Below are 5133 nucleotides of genomic sequence, written 5' to 3' on the forward strand. Positions count from 1 at the left end.
CTGGACACCATGTTTCACTATCTCAGTTAATATTCACAATTACATCAGGTACAACTCATGATACAGCATCAACAATGCTGCCCAGAGCCAGTTTATACTGAAATTAAGTTCTTTACACCAAGTAAATGGTTGTCCACAACCACTGGCTAGTGTACATATGAACTAAAATTTCTATATTTGGGGAGAAACAAATGCTGCTCCAAACATCTGCTCCACTTCTTCTGTTCTTCTGTTCTGCTTAGAAACCTTTCACTTTACTCTTGGTTTTGTCAATTTGCTTTCCTGTGGGGGTTTGGACCTGCTGACTCTGCTCACTGGAAGAGGCTGCCTGCTGTGCTGCTTTTTGCTTTAACATTGTCCAATCAAATGTGTAGTCATATTGATGGTTCAGGGTCCTGAAAAGGATGTGGAATAGCTGCCTCAGATATATGTAATCCAGGGCTTCCTCAAAGCGCAGCCCACAAAAATAGTTTAAGTACATAGCAAATTCTGCAGCAAAGCACTTACATAAAACTTCAACAGGAGTGGACATCTTTTCACTAATCTTTTCATATTTTTGTTTCTTTGTTGCACCCTTCAGTCCTTGCCATAGCAGGCTGGTTCTATTAAAATACATCAAAACATATCCTAATGATTGCATGTCCTCTCGGCGACTTTGCTTAATACCAAGATGTATATTGATGCTAGCATATTGGGCAGTGCCAATGAGGTTCTTATCTTCTCTGTACAGTATGTGTTAACTTGTCCTGTTGTCTCTGTACTTTTTGGCCAAAATCAATAAGGAATAACTTATTACAGTGCCACCCAATACCATTAGGAAGTTTTCTGGCTTAATGTCTCCATGTATAAAGTTATTTGTGTGCACATACTCAATTCTACTGATCTTCGAGGCTGGGTCCCAGAAGATCCATGAAGAGCACGTTGTAGTCTTTTTCCTGCCCATACCACCGTACGTGGGGGATGCCAAACCCACCTTGGAGAATCTTGTAGAGTTTGCTTTCCTACAGTAACTGGGGATGCCTGACCTTCTGAGAGTTGAGCTTCACCGCCACTTCCTCACCATTGGCAATGTTAATCGCCAGGTAAATGTCCCCGAAGGAACCTAACCTGATCTTTCGCACCAGTTTGTATTTCCCTCCTACAATGAATTCGGCCTTGGAGCCACTGCTGTTCGCCATCCTGAGACGAAGATGGAGGCTGCGGCCAGGCCCCGATGCCTCTCAGGGGAGGACAGAGGCCTTGGGGGCTCGTCACCTGGCAAGGCTGCGGAGGAGGGCGGCAGGAAGGGGACAGCGGAGGCCTTTCCCGGTGCAGAGGGCCCAGAACCAGCCAAGAGAAACCCGATCACCGCTGCTGGGTCAGGTTTCTTTTAGCCAGGCCGCAATTCGTGAGTGGTTCTCACAGTTACTGAGGCCAGGATGCCTGTTTCTGGGAGGCCGTCGCCGCCTGACTTTCATGGCAACGTAGCGGGCCAGAAAAAGGGCGCGGGGAGGTAGGAGGGTGACACCGCTGCCACCACTGCCGCTGGCTCCAGCCTGGCACCCCTGTCATTCCGCCGCCGCCATCTTGTTACTCCCTCTAAAATTTTATTTAAAGGAAATTGCACAGTATGTACTCTTTTATGGTGTGATTTATTTCATTTGGCTCAGGTATTCTGAGATTTATTGGTGCAATTGTAGGTATGAGTCATTCATTTAGACAAAGCACAGTTTATCCATTCACATATTGATTGATATCTAGACTATTTCTAGTTATGGATTATTTTGAATAAATCCACTATGAATAATTGTATATTCATCTTTATATGAACATCTACTGTTTTTTCCCTTGTGTGACTAACAGGAGTATAATGGCTGGGTCATATGGTAGAAGTGAGTGGAACTTTCAAGGGACTCCTGACCTGATTCTCAGAGTTTCCATTTTTCATTCCTGTCAGCAGTGTGTCAGCGTTCCAGTTCTTCCACCACCAAGCCAATGCATATTACTATCAGTCTTCTTAATTTTAGCTATTCTGAAGTGGATAATTGCATCTCAGTGTGGACTGCAGTTCCCTAGCATGGATTATGTTGAACACATTTTCATGTGCTTATATGCCTAATGAATGTCTGCTTAGAAATGTCTGTTCAAGCTTTTCACCCAATTTTACAAAAGTATCTTTTTTTAATTTACGAGTATTGACATCTTAAAAAATATATTCTCTATGAAAATCCTTTATCCAATATGTGAGAGGCAAATATTTTCTCCCAGTCTTCAGCTTTGTTTCCCTAGTATTTTGTGTAGTGTCTGGGATTTAGAAGTTGAATGACTGTTTAAATGTTTGCATTCATATTTTGTAATTAGAAAATCATGATTATAATACTTAATTTTGATTTTTCATCTTATGTTAATAGTTTTGTGATTTGAAACCATTTGGTGGATTTTGTTAGATAATGTAAACAATGACTGCTTAAAGGCAGAGACTTTAGTCACTATGAATTTTTATTTCCCTTTCAACAGCAGGACAATTTATGAACTTCCTCTGTTTGGAATATTAGTATTTACATTTTATGTGAAATAAAACAGAGTTTCTCCTAAAATTTTCTTGTGTCTATTATAACATTGAAGTCAATGTCATTTTAGATTTTTATTAAAGTAGTCAAATTTTGGTTAGACCTTGAATATTTAAGACTCTACTTTCTTCTATTCTTGTGAATAAGCTACTGTGCTCATATATATTTTAAAAATCTTCTTTGGACATATGAAGATTGTTGTATTTTTTGTTTTTAGTTCTAAAGAGCTTCAAAATTCCTGTGCCACCAGCATTTTAAATCGATCTGAGCAAGTGACATTACTATTTATGTGGTTAATTTCACAGGACATAGGAGTCTTTATTACCATCATTAATTGATACAAAACTCAGACTGTTTTCTGAGTGGAAGCTCAGACTTAGAATTAGAAAATATATGGGAAGAAAGAGATCATTTGATCTAAATTTTTCACTCTATTGCTAAGAAATGTATTAATGTCTTAACAAGTATTTAGGATAAAGACTAGACTTCAGATTTCCTGGATCTCCATTTTAGTGATCATGACACTAATATCTTTGGTCCATATTACTCACATAATTAAGCAGAATTACATATTGAAAAATGTTACAATATTATCTTGAATATTTTGATCTTCAAATGCAATATATAACCCTTCAAACATTAATAATTCCAGTGATTCATTGAATAAATCATTTTTTTTTCAGTAAGGTCACCAGTTAGTAATCTAATATTTTGACTATTCCAAATGCTCCCCTGACAATCTGAAAAAATATATGCCACAGAGAATGACTGGCTTATTTCAAAAGATAATTTTAGAACCATGAATCAGGTGAAATTGTATATTTTTTTCACATTTTCTTCAAGTATATTTTACAGGACTTGTTTTTATTTTTCTGGTACAGAAAAATATTATGACATAACTTTATGACAGAGTATAATGGCCTTTAGACATTTAAAGATCCCAGTGCTTTTTGGAGTATGTTTGGTTGTTGCAGGATGAGTCATTTGACTAATTATATAATAATGTGCAATACTGATACAAATGATACATATACCATGCTGAATGATTAAATTGAACATTTATCTTAATGATATTATATAGAATACTGCAGGGACACATTTCATATGTGGATATTATAGGTTATGTCAACATTTATCCTTTTCCAAGAGATGTTCTTTCAGGTAGTTCTCTTTTCAGATGCTTTAGTCTTGGAAGTATGGATCTGAGGGTATGACTGTGCCTGTACATGTGTGATTCCACATGCTAACATTTCAGGATGTATTCACATGCATCAAGCAGGTCATCTACTCATTTCCAAGCACTATCACCAGAAACCTGTAACTACTAGCAGTAGTTCTATTAGTAGTAGAACTCAGAGTTTAGTCTACATTCTTGTATCTATTGTATCTAATAGCCCTTAATATTATAAAATGTATTCTTTATTAAAAAATATTTTTTAGCTCTGGGCAGACACCTATATTTTTATTTATTTATTTTTGTGTGGTGCTGAGGATCAAACACAGTGTCTCACACATACTAGGAAAGTGCTCTACTTCTGAGTCATAACTCCAGCCCCATAAAATGCACTCTTTAAAATTTACTTTTACCCCTTGGAGAACTCATTGCTCTATCTATGTTGGTGATAACTAGTGTGTTCAGTAAGGCCTGTTTTCATATTTAAAAGGTATTTAGTGGTCAAAAGTCAGATGGGGTTCTCTTGATGTTGGGTGTCCTCTGTAGTGCTCACAGAGGGTGAGCTGTGTTTCTCCAAACCCCAGTGGTCAGACTTGTTCATGTCTCAGCATTTCTCCAGGACCAACCCACCCCAGGATGGAGTGGAACACAGCACATTCACCTGTCACCAAACCACCATTCTGTTTCCAAGGCTACATCTCTTCACTGGACTAGTGAGAGAGTTGTCAGTGTTTTGCTCCTGGGCCTGCTTCCAGCTGCATATTTTAATCCTTGCTCTACAAAGGACTACTCCTTGACTGAATTCTTCACTTTCCATAGTCACTGGGGCCTTGGACAAGTTGTTACTGGCTATGTTCATGGGGATGCATTGTAGAAAGATGCCAAGGCAGGCCTTTTGGCACTCTCAGCTTTAGCCTTTGTTGGACTTTTTTATTTCAACTATCAGGATGTGGGCATCTGCAAAGCTGCTGCCATGCTGTGGAAGCTTTGACCTTTTTGACTTAATATTAAAGAATTGATTATATGCCTATTTGCCTCTGCTCTGTCATGCCATTCAACTCACAATAAGGAGAAAATAACAGGTAAGTTCATTGGTGGACAGACCTCCTAATCATATGGTTATTTTATAATTTAATCATTGAGGAAAAGGTTTGAAAGGAAATCTATCCAAGAACTTTTGAGACCCAATTCTGCATTCTAGTGAAGAAATGGGTTTTCTTCAAGCACATGAGACTCACAGTAAAACTAAACTTTACATATGAGCTTTTGCCTTTTGTCAGTCTCTTAAAAAGAATTCAGCTTTATTATTATCAATATCATATTTCTGCATTTGTCTTGGAAATAATGTACAAAGGGAAAAACTGTTAATTCATGAGTAAAGACTTTGCAAAAAATTAGAGAGTGTTTGAT

At 37.8% G+C, this 5133-nt stretch overlaps 2 pseudogenes; one reads left to right on the top strand and one right to left on the bottom strand.

Moving 5' to 3' along the window:
- Window positions 1-238: 238 nt before the first annotated feature.
- LOC124962028 (casein kinase I-like) lies at window positions 239-1178 on the bottom strand (annotated as a pseudogene).
- A 12-nt stretch (window positions 1179-1190) lies between these two features.
- On the top strand, window positions 1191-4714 carry LOC124961214 (succinate dehydrogenase [ubiquinone] cytochrome b small subunit, mitochondrial-like; annotated as a pseudogene).
- Window positions 4715-5133: the final 419 nt, after the last annotated feature.

This window comes from Sciurus carolinensis, chromosome 12, assembly GCF_902686445.1.
Source record: "Sciurus carolinensis chromosome 12, mSciCar1.2, whole genome shotgun sequence".
Lineage (NCBI taxonomy): Eukaryota > Metazoa > Chordata > Mammalia > Rodentia > Sciuridae > Sciurus > Sciurus carolinensis.